This window comes from Polistes fuscatus, unplaced genomic scaffold, assembly GCF_010416935.1.
Source record: "Polistes fuscatus isolate 324 unplaced genomic scaffold, CU_Pfus_HIC Scaffold19, whole genome shotgun sequence".
Classification (NCBI taxonomy): domain Eukaryota; kingdom Metazoa; phylum Arthropoda; class Insecta; order Hymenoptera; family Vespidae; genus Polistes; species Polistes fuscatus.
The window spans coordinates 986,078-1,004,011 of NW_025113095.1; the positions used below are offsets into that span (position 1 = coordinate 986,078).

Genomic DNA, 17,934 nt, shown 5'->3' on the forward strand with positions numbered 1-17,934 from the left:
AACGAACCAAATAATAATAATAATAATAATCTTGAAAACAATGTAACATATTACAAATAACGGTTATACAAAATAATCATTTAATATAAAATACAGTTTGCTCTTAAAAAAATCAACGACGAGTTATGATTAAAATTATCTCAAAAAAAATTAAAAGAAAGAAAGAAATAATCCTCCCAAATAATGAGAAAGATTTAATGTAAGATCAGATAAACTTACTAGTAACAAAATAGTAGCAGTAGTAGTAGTAATATAACATTTTCGTGTTTCCTTTCCGTCGTGAAATTATTCTCTGAAAGAGCATTTACTTCCTTCGGAGATTCTATAAAGCTATTTATTTAATTAAGTTTCCCCGATGATAATATAGACGAACGAGGACGGAAAGCCACGAACGGAAGAGACTCTTGAGAAGCAGGAACTGAGTGAATGACTGAGAAACCAAACGAAAGAGAAAGAGCAAACGATTGTGTGGTAGTAAAATATATATATATATGTACATGTATGTGTGTGTGTCTATGTGTTAAGCGAATGTAAGAGAGAAATAGCAAGAAGACAACGTGCGTTTTGCAGGTTGCACGGGAATCGCGGTGCAATGCGCTCACAATGGGAGGAAACTCTGAACAAATTAGACGTACTCGAGGAATCTCCCGCGCTCACGCTTTATTAACGCTTTATTCGAGCAATTCTACTCTCCACGTACACACACAACACGCATACACACGAATAATATACAATAATTTTCCTTTACACATGCATACCGAACGCATACGTACGTGCATAATAATACGTGACACACAAACTGTACGCACAAAACGCATATAAGATGCGTAGACATTTAATATATATGTGTGTGTGTGTGTATATTTATAAAGACATACGTTGTGGTGTGCTGATCATAGATTATATAAAATAACGTCTCCGACAACCGAACCGTGTTCCGCGGAAATCGCACAAAACTATGCCCCGTTAAAAATAATTAAGAGGATTAATAATAATTAATAAAAACCGTTCTGATTAAAAGTCAAGCGTGTATGCGTTTGACGACACATACGATTTTAGTTACACACACGTGGGTAGCATGTAATTTGAATAAATGAACGATCTAAACGAATATTTTCGTGGAAAGGTATTCGATTGTTCTTTCATAAAAAGCACCTGACAGGTGTACAATTTCGCCGAGTTTAAATTAAAACGCCCGTTGGTCAGATTTATTTAATGAATCTATTATAGAAATAAAAAAGAAAATAAAAAAAAAAATAGAAAAAGTAATTGTATTTCTTAATTAAATCAAAACGGGATTTTTGACGTGAGTAACATCGAAAAGTGAACGAATTATTTTTCGTATAATATTATCTTAAAGAATTTTTCAAAGTGATTTTTTTCACAAATTCGTTTGTTTTATACAAGAAAAATATTAAATATATATACAAAATGAATATTTATTTCTAAAATATTTATTTCGATCAATTGAAATTGCAAATCTCTCGAGGTAAAGTTAGCTAAAGCTAACAATAAATGAAGAATAATTAGTTAATTAACGATTTCTAATTAGATTACTTAATCGAAACTACATAAACAGACAGACCTACGTGGAATACACGCATGCCTATTTTCATTAGTAATTCCTGGTATAGTAAATTGTTAACTTTAGGGATATGAAGCCGCTGATTTCGGCGTATCGCTAAATCAGTGAGAAGGTTCCGATTCAAACGACGCAATTAACTCGGAAATACGATAGTTCACTGCGTTCGTTAACATCAGAAGAACCGTGTAATTCTCTCTATCTCTCTTAACTCCCCCCTATTACTCCCCCTCTTCCTCCTCCTCCTCCACCTCCTCCTCCTCCAACTCCTCTTTTATACCATAACGTGGGTTTACAATCTCAAGCTGCGTATGTACTTACATAGAGACATATTCTCCATGCTATTAATCAACGTGTTAAATCACGAGAGAAAGAGATAAAGAGAGAGAGAGAGAGAGAGAGAACGTTCACCTTCGATTCATCTAGGTGCTAACATAAAATAGTACTTACAAGTTTACCAAACTACGAAATATATAAATGAGATAAACATATTCCCTCAAGGTATACGCTGCATTAATTATCTATCTACATTTTAATTCGGAATGAAAATTTTCTATTAAACACAAACAATTTTAATATATTATTAACGAGGATGATTGGAAAAAGATCGATTTATCTATCATCGAAGAGTCGAATAAAATAAAAATGAATCGATAATCAAAGAGTGATATATATATAAGAGTATATATATTGACATATTCTAAGAAACATTGCAAGCTTGTATTAATTAACAACAAAAAAAAAGAAGAAAAGGTAAAAAACTTCTGTATAATGTCTCATTAAAATCAAACGATATTCTTCGACTGAAAAGTTTTTCCGACAGGAATAAGAAAACGACGTCGAGTGAAATGTCAATTTAATTGAAACAAAAATAAAATAAAATAAAATAAAATATAAAAAGAAATAAAAAGAAAAAAAGAAATAAAAAGAAAAAAAAAGGATAAAAAAATATCGCGTTCTCATTTATTCATAGAAAAATATGAAAGAGGGGAAGGGAGGAGGGGGGAGGAGGAGGAGGAAAAGAAAAAATACGAAAGATCTTTGTTGGAAAGATCGTTTTCATCGGCACGTTGAACAAAAGGAGTGACTCGAATAAGCCAACGACTAGGCAAAAATTTAAGAGACAAAGTTTTTGATGAGCTGGCTCATTAGTCCCCACTGTGTTGCAGTGAAGGAAGGAACGAATGAACAAACCAACCAACCAACCAACCAACCAACCAACGAACGAGCTAAGAGAAATGAAAAACGAGTAATGACGATACACTGACACACATGCAAAATTATTACACGTATTCGTACACGTTATAACATATACGATATATACCTATCTATATATATATATATATAAACTCATACAAATATATTACTGTAAATAAATTGAGTCAAAAAGTTTAATCATAATTTTTTCCGATAAACACGAGAGAGAATTTATAATATATATAATTTTGATAATATTAATTAGATCTGACACAATAATTGCGTATATTTGTAAGTTAATATATCACCGAGTAACTAAAAAATTCATAATTTCATTTATAATTAATGATTATAAATGAAAACGATTCGGTAACGTTCGAACGATGATCAAAACAATACCTATCGTTATAATTTATTAATTCAATGGAATTTTTATACTAATCATTTAAGAGTGTGAGCACATAAACTATATTTTAATTAAATATACTACATATATACAATACACATATACACAGAAACACATACATATTATAAATAGAAAAAATTCGTTTCGAAAATTAATTTACCAACAAAAAATGTATTAAAATAATTCTCGAGATATATACCGACTAAAATTTGTATTAATAATAAATAAAAAGACTCTTCTCGATGAAAAGAAACCTAACGTACGAACGATGATCAATACAATAGCTGTTTACAATTTATTTGATAATTAAACAGACAATTTGATCAAATCAAAAGTAGATAAGCTAAATCATAAATGTAAGGGGAACATATTATAAATACTTAAAAAATATTGAACAATCTTTACCTGTCGTCTATATAGGAATATGTAACACGTATACAAACTAACATTGTATTAGGTATAAGTAAGAGGGAGAGGAACGTTTGGAGATAAAAGACAAACCGCACATTCGTCGCAACGCGTTATGCTGCGCACCACCGCGCGACAAATGCAACGCAAATTGTAGAGCATTAGTGTAAATTAATGCGGACGAGTTGGCAGTATGCAAAGCGTCCTCTTCCCTCCTCTTCCCTCCTCTTCCCACCTCTTCTTCATTCTCCCTCATACTATCACTCTCTCTCTCACACTCACTCACTATATATATTCATATACAAAATATATACACACGTATACACTGTTATTCAAGTAAATGTGACTATACGTGCTTATACTAACATACCTATACATATATACGTGTAATATCGTCTATGTGTGCATAAACTTGGTACATATGATGAATATGCACACAGATCGCAACTACGAGCATATTACCTTGCGTTTGTATCACCGTGAATACGCGGAAACCCGAAACCAACTACCGGAAGAGGTCTTTTCTACAAAAAAAAAAATAGAAAAAAGGAAGAGAGAGATGAGAGGGAGAGAGAGAGACGTGTGAAAAGTCAACCTTGTTATTCGAAATAATTAAAACGGAAAAGAAAAGGATCGTTCTAGTTGCTGATATTCCGTCACGATTTTCCATTCGTGATAACTTTTTACATCTCGTTTCTATCAATCAATCGACTGTGATTATTTATCTCTTTCTCGAAAGTTATAAGAAAATAAATAGATCTTTCACGTGAAATAGATAAATAAATGTGAAAACTTTAGAAAATTATTATCCGATAATTTGAACGTCGATATCAATAAGAAATTATTGGAGATTAATAGGAAGAAATATAAAAATAGTGAAACACATAAAAAGAGAGAAGGAGAGAGAGAAGGAGAAGAGGCATTTCAAGGAAACGACTCACTTATGGTCTCTTTTATAATACTCTTCCTATTTCCGTGCATGACACGACCGATCTTATCACACATCGCGAAACCACCCACAACTTTTTCCGTTCATGATCGTTTCCTATTCGTCCTTTGTTATCTTGACATTTTGTTCATCTTTTTATCACTCTCTCTCTCTCTCTCTTGAACCTTGCACCCCTTTTAACCAGCCCGTCATTTTCTTTTCTATCATTACCCCGTTATATCCATCCCTTTCTCTTATTATCCTAGCTCGTTTTTATTTCAAAGTACGACTATCAACGTCCTACTACCGAGTCGATCATTCTTCACGTTATTGTCCTCATTTATTTCGTTCGAGTACTCCATTTTAAAATGAAAGAAAGAAAGAAAGAAAGAGATAGAGTTGGAAAGATAGGGAAGGAAAGAAAAGTTAGCTTGATTTTCCGACAAGAGTATCAAAACTTAAAACCATCTAGGAGTTCTCCCTTTGCTCGGTCAACCGCGATGAGAAAGAGTATTAAGAAAAGCAGTAATACCAACAAAAGTTAAACTCAAAGAAGAAAATGAAGAAGAAGAAGAAGAAAAAGAAAAAGAAGAAGAAGAAGAAGAAACTGAATTGGTTTCCTCACATCCTATGAGTATCTAATGGGTATCGAATTCAAACACGAAACAAGAATCATCCAATTAAATTGATTGAATTTAGAAATCATTATCAATTTATAATATATTTCTATATTATTTTATAATAATATAGAATAGAAAAATATAGAAATAATTTTTATTTCTATATTTTTTATTTTCTATTTCTATATTAGAAATCATTATTAATTTATAATATATTTCTCGTGAACTATTACAAAAGTGTGTAGAAAAAGTTTCAAGAAAAACAACAAAATATCAAAAGTATTGTCTTCTCGTTCTTGTAAGATAGAAAAAAATCAAAATTCGTAGAAACTCGGTTGATTCTCGAGAAGGGTGAGAAAGATCGAGGATAAGGGGGAATAAAAAATAAGAAAAAGGAAAGAAACGATAAGAGGAAATGGAGAGAAGACATCAAGGAGAGAGGTAATCGATATTCTCTGGCATTTCGTTGTCAGCAGAAGAACCTAACCCCCTGTTTCCTATTCCTCATTCTTTATCTCTAAAACTCTTTTTTCTTCTATATTCTAATCTAACCATAGTAAGAGCTGATTTTTCTTTCTTTTATTATTCCACTTCGTAATACTGGAAGTCGTCGTTGTTATTCGCATGGTTAGCCTTTTCCTTTAGATTTATCTCTTTTTATATATATATTTATATAAGTATAATATATAAAATAATAAATATATAAATATATAAATATAATATATAAATATATATTAAAATATATATTATATAAATAAAATAAAAATAAATAAAATAAATAAATAAAATAAAATAAAATAATAAATAAAATAAAATAATAAATATATATTATATATAATAATAAAATAATATATATTATATAAATAAAATAAAAATAAATAAAATAAATAAATAAAATAAAATAAAATAAAATAATAAATATATATATATATATATATATATATATAAATTATATATTTTATATTTATATTTATATATTTATATAAATTTTTTTTTCTCTCTCTCTCTCTCTCTCTTCCCTAACCCTATTCTTATTTTTTTTTTCTTTCTTTCTTTCTCTCTTTCTTTTTTTTCTTTTTATATATCTTAGACACGAGTAGAACAAGAGGAGACTGCTTAAGTAAGGAGTTTCCACTGGTATAAACTGGAACAAGGGTAGTAGTAGTAGTAGTAATAGTAGTAGTAGTAGTAGTAGTAGTAGGATCGTATAAATGCGAGAATCGTAAAACGCCGCAAGGGTGGACGTACTAGATTCGCGATGGATGTTGTTGGTAACATTGCTGATATACCATGGTTGATACCATACCTGATGTTCTGTCTAACATGAAAGCTCGGTAGCTTCTTTACTTTGCATCTTTACTTGCTTACTTGCTTACTTGCTTTCTTTCTTATTCTCGTAAAGTTTGCACGCGAGCGAATTTATATACGAGAATACGTTAATAAAAATGATAAGTAAATGTATTCTGTGATTATTTACAAACAAAAATACTATATATATACGTTTATATATTTACATGTATAATTTTGCAAAAGATAATAGAAATAATAGAATATATTTCATATAAGCTGCTGTTACTGGTACACCTAAAAAATTGCAATTTTTCTATTCATGATTTTATATATTTATATATCCGATTGAAAATATTTAGTTAATAATGTATACTCATAGTTTTACATTTACTGATTAGTATATTTCTTTTATCTTGGATAAAAAGAATTTTGAAATAGGTACGAACATTTAAGCCTATTTGTTAAAATGAGTACACGTAAATACTGAATGAAATAACAAAAGAATAATTTTTCTACCATGCCACTAACTATTTTCTATTTTTTACATGTCATTATGTCCGATGAAATAAAACATTAAAAATGATATAAAACATAAATGTTACGTTTTACGTTCAAAGTTACACGTTTCCCCTTTTCCTATTACAATCTCATCCCATCAACTATGATTATTATTTTAATTTTTTATAACGAATGCGTAAAAAAAGAAAATGGAATTAATAATAGAAAAATAAATGTTACGTTTTATACTTGAAATTTTACTTTCTCACTCACTTTCGCGTTGCGATTGTCATTATTATGATCATTATCATCAGACCTGCTATTAACTGAGAGAAAGAGAGAGAGAAAAAGAGACAAGACATGAAAATCATTTAAAAATAATTCATAGATCACGAGAACACAAATTTTAAAAATAATTTATTCTCGTTTACAAGAATAAGAAAAAGAAAATAAGAGAGAGAGAGAGTTAGAGTTGGAAATTAGATACATAGAGACGGAAAGTAAAATAGAAAAAAATAGAAAAGAAAAGAAAAGAAAAGGAAAGAAGTAAAAAAAGAAAATAAAGAAGTAGAAGAGGAAAGATGTAGAGGGAAAAGAGAAGTGGCCACTTTGTAAGAATTTTAATCGTTGGATACACAACGAAGCGTGGAGGAGAGCCACTCGAGAGTCGCAAGTTGAAAAGCTGCACGAGTTAAATCCGTGTCGTGGTGGTGCCGTATGAGTGGGACCAAACGAGTGAGAGAAAGAGAGAGAGAGAGAGAGAGAGATAAAAAGATCGTACCAGAGATCGTATGAGATCGCACGAGAGAGAGAGAGAGGGAATGAAAAAAGGATAAGTTGAGAGAAAAGTTGAAAAGTAATTTACATTTTGCGAATCCCATCCCTTTTTGGCGAGTAAAATCGAGATAGACTCGAAAGATTACGAACCCGTGTAAACGATGAAGGGGTTGGGTGGTAACTAAAGAGAGTAAGAGTGAGATAGAGGGAGGGGTGGAGGGTGGAAGGAAAGAGTGGGAGTTAAAGGGGGGGGGTGAAGGGAAGAAACCGTTCGTGAGAACTGCTTCGCGTAATTATCGTGCGTTTTAGATTAATAATTCTAAGCGAGGTTGGATGTTGAACCCAGTAGTAGTTCTACCGCCAAGTGGAAAAAGACAAAAGGTTGTTCTTGAGAGGAAGAGAAAGAGAAAGAGAGAGAGAGAGAGAGAGAGAGACATAAGTGAAGGAACATGAACGAGCTCACGCAGGAACTACCAGCTAATGCTCTTAAGTCGACGCTCTCACGTTATTCTACGGTATACCGCTCGTAATTACCGTCCCAACGAGAAAGAGGGTGAAGGGAGAAGGGTGGAAAGGGAGGGGGAAAGAGATAGAGAGAATAAGGGCGAGAGAGGTGATCTATACGGAACAGAACGCATGATATTTCACACAAGAGGATACATATTTCTCGTATAATTGTGTTCATTTATTTAATAATTATATATTATTTATATGCGAATTTATTTTGTTATATTATAAAGATATGTTGTTATTTTATTCTATTATTTATTCATTCGATATCATTTATATATACGTTTATATCTCGCGAGAGAAGATTTTTCTTACGATATTTCTTTCTTACGGAACATTTTAACTTCTTTCGTAATTTACGGTACTTTTTTTCTTCTTATTTAAATATAAAAATGATTATAAATATTCGAAATTGAAAATAGAATGATTTTCTTATTAAATGGGGTGGTAAGATTATTATTACTGGTACAAAGATTAATTCGATAATATTATTGCTAGGGTAGTTTATCTTATTATTTTTTCAATGAATTGTAATATAATTTGTTGCGTAGCTTATCTTAAAACAATGAAGAAAATGCAACCTTCTCTTTCTCGTTGATTATTTACGAAGCTTTCGGAGGACTAGCGCGACAATTGCGAACGGAGATTGCTCTTGGAATTGAATTACGCATCCCCCCCCTTCTCCCTCTCACCCTCTCTCTCTCTCTCTCTCTCTCATTCTTATTCTCCTACTCTCTATCTCTCTCTTATTTCTAACCCCTTCTTCCTCGTCTTTTATCACTCGATGGTAATAGTTGTCTGGACAACGAGAAACTTCCACGAGGAACACGCCGATGAACTCCGGAACGTGATTATTGATGATTATTGAAGTTGATTGATCTTACGAAGACGAGATTAGAAACAGAAATGTATTATCATAGTCTGACATTTGCGTTTCAGATATCAAAAACTAAATCAATAATCTTGAAATATTAAAACCTTCCTATAAGAAAATAATTAATTTGTGCTTGGTGTTTTATTGAAATGTCATCTCGTATTATATTTAATCAAATTTTTCAAATATATATGAAATTATTTTATTTATTTATTTATTTATTTAATATTTATTGACCTTAGAGCCTAGGCTTCCTAAAGGCCATTAATTACAGTAAAGTACAATATATAGATAAAACAAAACAAAAATTAAAATGTATTATTATTAAACTTATCATTATTAGTAGTAACGCACAGTAAGTAGATAAATGTAAAAAGAAAATAGTAAATAATACATAAATAAAAGTATAACAGTTCTATAATAGTGGTATAGTAGTATTGGTTCAAAGCAATAAACATATGGTTTAAAAAAAAAAAAATTAAATTAAATTAAATCGTAATTCACAAAACACGCTGAATATCTCTATCAATAAAGTAGGTATAACATCTTAATCTGAATTCTTTAACTGTAATTTAACTGTAATATATTATCAAAACTATTATCGTTTATTATCGAATCGTAGAACTAATAATAAATAATCCTTGAGACACAAATATAAATGCTTAAATTATAAACGTCTTCTTAATTTAGTTTCTCTCAAAATCGTTGAAAGTTACTCGAACAAATATATCTTCGATTCGGAAATACGAAAAGCTTACGACAAAATCTTGACTAAAACTCGGTAGAGCTCTCGTTGCGAACCGTCAAATATAAACTAGATTTATTTTTACGACATCTTTAAAAACTTTGATGCAGTTTTCAAAGACGAAACGTTAGAAATTGATCGTGCAACTTTGTCCTTGGGATACGATTGCATTGTTATTTCTTATAACATAACCTTTATTATTTTTTCTTTTCTTTTTTACTAGTTTATCGTTCTAGATAATAACACAAGCCAGGTTTAAAATAGACAAAACGTTATCTAAAGCTCTACCTGACTCCTGATAATAAACTCATACACATACATATATGTATTTGTATTAGAATACCATCTGTGTTTACGTTATGCATCTAATGCATAAGCGTAGTATATATTCTACCTACCGTGCGTTAACAAACATATTTTCGCGAAATAAATTTTCCCATAAAAGTATATGTATATTCATCTTATAATAATCTGTATAAATTAGAATTTCATTTTTGCTTTAATTATCTTTATTTTTTTCGCCGTAAAAATTTACCTAGAGTTTTTTTCAAATTTATATCGTAAACCATGAAATATTCATACACGCAGAGAGAAATTTTTAATAAATGATTAATACTTATGGGATTGAACAAAATTCGATACATAAATGAATACGAACACTTTTGGCAATATTACGAACGATATTTCTGCTGGTTATCAATCTCGATGATTGGAGAATAAAACGATACATACATCTCTCGATATTTCTCTGTTTATATTCTTTTCTCATTTATCTCGAACAATCGTAAATTGTCTCGACAAAGTGAAAAAAGAACTGTGGCTAATTGTAAGAGGATAAAAATCGATAACAATCGATTGGTGAGTTTAAATGAAAAGAGAGTTATTTGATGTTACGTGTCGTCGTATGACCAAACAGGAACCCGATCGAGATCAGACTGCAATTTGACGCGTGAACGAGTCATTGATTCGTTGAAGCAACAACAACAAGCAGAAAAAGATAGAAAGAGAGAAAGAGTATTCATTATCACTGACGTTTAACTTGATCCACGTGTTCGTGAGTGCTCCGCACAAACGCGTTGACGTGTGTTTCAACGAATGAAAGATGACCCTTATCTTCAGTCTTTTTTAATCCTTTTGTTTTTTTATTTCTATTCGCTCGCTTGGTCATCAGTTTCGAACAGCTTTTAACTTTTTATCCGATTTCTTTTTCTATAAGAAACATTAGAAATATACAGTTAAGTGTTAAATGTCAGAGTAATATTTCTCTACTTTGTTTTATTATCATCCAATTACATTTTAATAAATTAATAATATCTTATCCGAAAATTTTTCATTGTTTATTTAATTTTATTCGTTCAAATGACAACAGATTGATCACTGTTTTTTGTATTATAATAAATACAATGTACCTGTGTACCCGTATCGTATTAACAGAAATTTACAAATATGTAAAACAACGATTGAATTTATTTTCTTTCTTCGTAACAGATTTATGTATAAGAGAAATTAAAACCTAGCTATAATAAAAAGAAAAATAAATATTCAACGTCAACGTGAACAACTTTTTGTATAAAAAAACATTGATTCGATAAACGTTTGAAGAGAGAGAGAGAGAGAGAGAGAGAGGGAAAATAGTATAGTATAGAAAAAATTGGAATATGGATTATGGTTCGTACTTCTACCTACTTCTCCCCCTTCCCCCTCCCACGTGACGCTTTTATTCGATTTCTTCGTAACACATGGATATTCGACCGACCTTATCCCCCACCCACCCACTCACCCTCTCTCTCCCTCTCTCTGCCAACTACTATACTTCAAAAAGTCTCATGTGTACACATACACGAACATTCGTTCCACGTATAAATCGAGATTTCTCTCCTTTTTCCGATGAACGCGCATCCGGAAAGCTTCATCTTTACGCCATTCCAACTTCCAACTGGCGGATATCTACGGTAAATTTTTTATCTTCCTTTTTATCTCTTATCTTTTCTTCCTTTTTTTTCATTTTTTTTTTTTAACCATTCGTAAGCAGAAAAACTTTGCCCCGTTTTTTCGAAACGATGCTTCTCATTATTTACCTCGTTGATTTTTTATTTTTCTATTATCTACCTGATATATACTAGTACGCAAATTAGTTGATAAATGATCATTTTTAATAACCATTGTTTTAGATATTCGAAAAAGAAGAAGAAAAACGAATGAATACAAAAAGTAGATAAATAAAAAAGGAATATAAATAAAACTACCTATACCTATTTTTCTTCTACTTACTTCTTCTTCTTCTACTTCTTCTACTTCTTCTTCTACTTCTTTTCTCTCGCTACCTCGTAAACGTTTCAAAGTTTTCCCGGTGACAATGGAAACGAAGTTTACTCCACGACTCTCTGCCCGATCATTTATTCGTAATACAATTTTATTGTGCCGAGAATTGAAGAGAAAGAGAAAGAGAAAGAGAAAGAGAAAGATAGAGAAGGAAGAGGGTTTTCTCCCCGGGAACTACTCACCCCTTGCCCCCATATACGTTTTATCGATTTACCGTCATTCCCGTTAGGTTGGTTCGATCCCCCAAGACATTAATAAATCTATCCGTCGTAGGAGACGAGCAGCATTCTGGAGAAAGTGCACGCGGGTCATGGAATCGAGAGAAGAGGTTCGACAAACGGGGATCTACGATGGCTGGAATAAGAGGAAGAGACATGGTGGTAAAAAAACGAGAGAGAAGAGGAGGAGAGGGGAGGGGGAGTGAATGGAGAGTTACGGGGTATGAAAGAGGTTACGACTTGTAAGGGGAATTACAGTGGGATGGGGGTTTGGGGCAAAGGTAAGCGAAGTTACAGGTTTTCGGAAGGGTGGTAGTTACGGGGTGTAAGAAAAGTTACGGAAAAGTGGAGAGGGGTATTACGGAGGTATGAAGAGAATTACAAGGAGGTGAGGGAAGTTTAGGAGTATGGGGGAGTAAGGGGGAAGTGTAAGGGGAATTACAGTGGGCTGAAAGGGGGGAGGAAGGTTGAGAATAAAGGTGGAATCGAATGGACGCGAAAGGTAGAACGGTCGGTCACGTGGAAAATGTGAGAGAATGAGAGACAGGATGTGAGAAATAAAAAGAGAGAGAGAGAGAGAAGGTAGTTTTCCCGTGGGACGATCAATCAAATCGAGACGCGCTTTCTCTTTCTCCTTTTTCCACGATCTCTTTCCCCCTTCTCTTCTATTCCCATATCTTTCTTTCTCTCTTTCTCTCTCTTTTTTCTTTTAACTATTTTACCGATTCGCGCGTTCCATCCTATCCGTTCTTTTGAAAACTGTAACCGGTGAAAAGTAGCAGCCGGAAAAATCGATTCAATTAAAATCGTCACGGTTGTCAAGTTAAATATCTTTATATCTTTGTTCTCTCTCTCTCTCTCTTTAATACTATCCCTTCTTCTTATCTATTTCTATCTCTCGTTAATATATAATAACTCTATAAATAAATAATACAAATATTATAATACTCAATGAGAATTATAATAAACGATCTTTTATCGAATATCATCCTATCGACTAATCCCGAATATCGAATATAATAATAATAATATAACGAATTACGATTAAAAATAATCTACTTTAATAGATGACCAATTAGACTTAGAGAATTCTTTTGTTAAATTAAAAAAAGAACAAGAGTAAGATCGAACATTTCGAGATTCTAATATACGTTGATTTAAATTTAACGTTGAACATTATCAACGTAACTAATTAAAGTAAGAGTTCAATGAAGGAACGCAAAACGACGTTCGTCGAGTAGAACGAGATAAAGATAAAAAAATGATAAAAGATAAAAAAGAAAATGAGACAGAAATAATGGAGAATGGAAAAGGAAATTCTCTCTATCCCCCCCACCCACCCTCTACTTCTACCCCTCACTCCCCCTCTCGCTATTTCTCTCTCTTTCTCGGCAGCTCGTTTTCTGGATAGAATTTAGGACGGAAGCACGAGAAAGTACCGCTTTATAGACGAACGTGCACGAGTATGCACACATATATACATATATATATACTTTTATATATACATATATATATATATATATATACTATAAAGAATATCCATTTAGTCGTTAAACCATCGCAGAGAGTCGAATCGCGATTCGTCGTTACAATCGGTGCTTTCCGCTTGCATATAAGTATCCGTCAAATAATACCCATAATGATATTCTATGTGCTCTCTTACGTAACATCATTTCGATTGGTTATCCTCCAATATCGGTCATTATTGTCGTATGACAGTTTAAACGAGAATTTATAGAGAGACGTACGTAAGTATCTGAATTATGTAGAATTACAAATTATGCTAACTAGAAACGATCTAAATCTAACATTTGATTTTTCTAATAACATCGGACACACGTATACGCGTTTCCATTTAATCTCACATATACACGCGTAAAATCGATTAGAAAATAATGTGTTTTTCTTTTTTTAATTTTTATTTTTATTTTTTAAACCTAAAAAAATTAAGAAGAGAAGAGATTTTCAATGAATCTTGAATTTATTATAAACCAACGTGTATGGGTTTTTTTCGATTTTCTTCGTACTTTCTTTTTCTTTTTTAACTTCTTCTTCCTCCATGGAATATGAAACTAGAGTATATTTTTACGATCTTACTAAGAGAAAGCGAGAAATAGATATAGAATGATAAAAAGAGCTATGGGTCCCCTGTAACTCTACTAAGAAAGAGATATGGTGTTCGGAGAAAGAAGAAATATAAAGCAATGTCGATTTTAGTGATAATCATTATTTACGACAGATATACGAGATCGAATAAGAAACCTTTCTCCATCTTTTCTTAACGTTTTCTATACGTCTGATATAATGTAAAATACAATTCTATTGTAAATTCTATAAATATAGTATCTACGTACATATAAATAATTATAAGAAAAAGAACAAACAAAATGTTATAATAAATTTTTAATATAAATAAATTTAAATTTTATATATTTTAATATAAATAATTTTAAATTTTATATATATATATTAAATAATAAATAAATAATAATAATATATATATTAAATAATAAATCATTTCAATAAAATATATAATATATAAAGTTCTTCTTCTCTAAACTATTGATTGAATTGTCAAATATTACATCTTCACAATCAAAGATAATACAAAAGTTGATCGATGATTGGTCGATAAGAAATTGGTCGGTTGAAGTTCGTCCAATAAAAGATGCGACCTATCGGAAAGTTAGTTTCTTTTCAAAGAAACGCAGTCGACGTTTCGACGGTAGTAGACTTTTTTTTTCTTATCTATCTATCAATCTATCTATCTTCTCTTTCTCTTTCTACTTTTACTTTCTAAAGCTTAACAAAGTTCTTCCGAGTCCTAACGAGCTTACTTACTCTTCGAAAAAGCCAGTCGAGTGTACGGCTTCCGAGTCGTAGCAACGCGAATGGCTAACCTACATACCAACATATGTAATACAATCGTACATTTTACACACACACATACATATATAAATAGAAACTTATGTTACGATGTTATATATATATATATATATACAGACGTATAAAAGATTCATAGGAGGATTTAGTTGATGTAAAAAGCGCATCGGCTTATCGAAACGTTTAACTTACCCTCCTCTTATCAACTTTAGTGATATACAACACCATTTATATATGTATGTGCAGAAGGAAACTTCCTCTCGTTTCAAATTTCAAACCGTTCACCTAGTAGGGTTCATGTAAACTTCTAACTTCTTTATCTATCCTAAGTAACTTTGCAATCTTCCTTTTACTTTTTTTATTTACGAACGAAAATAAATGTACACGACGACCGTATTTCTATCATTTTTATACTTTCAACCGATAGGAATAAATCGAACGTTCGTTCGAATAAACCAGCAAAAAAAGAAAGAAAGAAAGAAAGAAAAAAAATAAGTAATTTATACCAGGTGTCTCGTAAAATAAAATAAAATGAAAAAATAGAATAGAAAATCGAGCGTTAAAGTACGATAGTGTATACCCGGATAGTAGTACATACGTCTATCTTTCGGATAGTAACGAATCGTGATACACAGGAACCTGGGCAATTTCATCTCGAAGCTAACTCCTATAACAACTAACTCTACAAAGAGACAGACAGTGTATCGACTATCTGGTGTCAGTGTGCAACTGTTCACTAGCTTGCTACCTCACTCATTCACTCACATTCGTTTACTCACTCACTCACTCGTTTACTAGCTCACTCACTCTCACACTTACTCATTCACTCTCACACTTACTCACTCGCGAGCGAATGAGCGTCGTTTCTACCGTAATTGAATACTCGATAGGATTTACCAAAGCGGCCGCAGTGATGCTCGACGCACGCGACACACGCCAATATTTGATCCGCGTCAAAAGCTACGAAGAGCAGGGGGTGGAGTATGGTGTGGTGTGGTGTGGGGTATTCGCTCACAAATTTCGACCGGTCGTTAACCCTCTTCTCCTGTAAACCCTATTTCATTCTTTCTCTCTCTCAACTACCTCCAATACAGAGAGAGAAAGAAAGTATTCAGGTTTCTGAAACTGTCCTAGTTTTAACCCTCGAATCATCCTATGATCGAATCCACAGGTGCATCAAATATATATATATATATATGTATTTATATCTTTGTATGTTTCTGTATATATGTGAAGTATGTGAACATGATACGTTCGTGAACTCTTTGGCAATCTTAAAGAGTAGAACTGAACTGAACTGAACTTTCAAAAGCTTCCCTCTGTGCTTATTTCTTCTAAGAGCCTTCGCTGTTGTCCGGCTTATATAATACGTGCAACGAAATGGAAGAATCAGATGTAGAAATGCAAGTATGTTTGTAGAGAAAGAGAGAGAGAGAGATGTGCTAAATTATAGTTCTACCTGACCCTTTTAAGATCATAAGAAGATTAGACGTAGGCGAGTTTCTTAAATATATGAGTACGATAATACAGATATATTTAATACTTTACTCTAAATATATATTTTCACGTTTAATAATGGAAATTATTTACAATTATCTGAAACAGGATTAACTTGATAATTTATCTTTTCCTTTTATATATTTATGCAGAAATTTACTGACACGAGTAATACGTGTTTTTAATAAATCATTTAGGTCGAGTTATACAGGAATCGATCAATCAACTTTATGTTAATCAGAAGAAAATTTACACCCAACATAGGACGGGAACAGCTAGAAAAATGTGAATTAGTCTGCGTATAATAGAATTTGTACATTTAAATAATTATCCAAACTACGAAACCGTAGTTCCGTTTTGTTAATGACACTGACATTATATTATTACCTATAAAATAAACCATTTAAAAAAATAATAATATTGTTAAAGGAGAAAAAGAAGTAACAGATACCTGTCACGTTCCACTTCACGAACCCATACAATTATCACTGTTATAATTGCAAGAAATTATATAACCGTGTAACTGTACACGCAATTATAACATTCCTTAAACTTCTCTCTTATCCCAAGTATACTACTTTTACTTCCACCATTTCCACACACTTTTCCTATTCTAATGGCAAAAATTAATCGTCTGAAAGACAAAATATCACATAACACATCTACGCATTCAAATCAATTCTCATTTTACGATTACATTTTTAATACAACGTGATCCTTAGAAATAAAAATACTCCATTTATATTTTTATTAATAATAAAATAAAAATAATGAAATCTTTTAAAAAGAAGTTCGTAATAAAAACGTAGAAAGAGACAACAAAAAAATGTAACAGTAACGTTGATCATTTCATTTAGGTATAATCCTATGATAGGACGATATCATAGAAACACATATATATATAGATAGATATAATAGCACATTACTCACGATGCTTGACGTGAATTCTAGGAACGGGATCCTGTGGCCAAGCCACGTTTGGCGCGGCTAAGCCGATCAACGCCAAAATCCGCAGTGATGCGCTCATCGTGGAACAGTGAGTCCGACGACCTACGGGGGGGTTGGGGGGGTGGGGAAGGGCGGCCTAAGGTCCTTCGTCCTTAGGATCAGCGATAACTTTCTAGCCTCGACATTTCTGTCTGGCAACTCTGACACAATTCTGTAACAAAAATAACAGAG

At 32.0% G+C, this 17,934-nt stretch overlaps 2 long non-coding RNA genes and 1 pseudogene across 2 annotated transcripts; all 3 read right to left on the minus strand.

Moving 5' to 3' along the window:
- Positions 1–17,934, minus strand: part of LOC122515838 — a 252,365-nt pseudogene that overhangs the window by 181,543 nt on the left and 52,888 nt on the right.
- Positions 10,968–12,009, minus strand: LOC122515869. The gene is made up of 2 exons (XR_006303418.1): positions 11,676–12,009; positions 10,968–11,044 (listed from the first exon to the last, which is right to left on the minus strand). It is a non-coding gene; the product is annotated as an uncharacterized LOC122515869 (long non-coding RNA).
- On the minus strand, positions 12,125–12,601 carry LOC122515867. The gene is made up of 2 exons (XR_006303416.1): positions 12,372–12,601; positions 12,125–12,219 (listed from the first exon to the last, which is right to left on the minus strand). It is a non-coding gene; the product is annotated as an uncharacterized LOC122515867 (long non-coding RNA).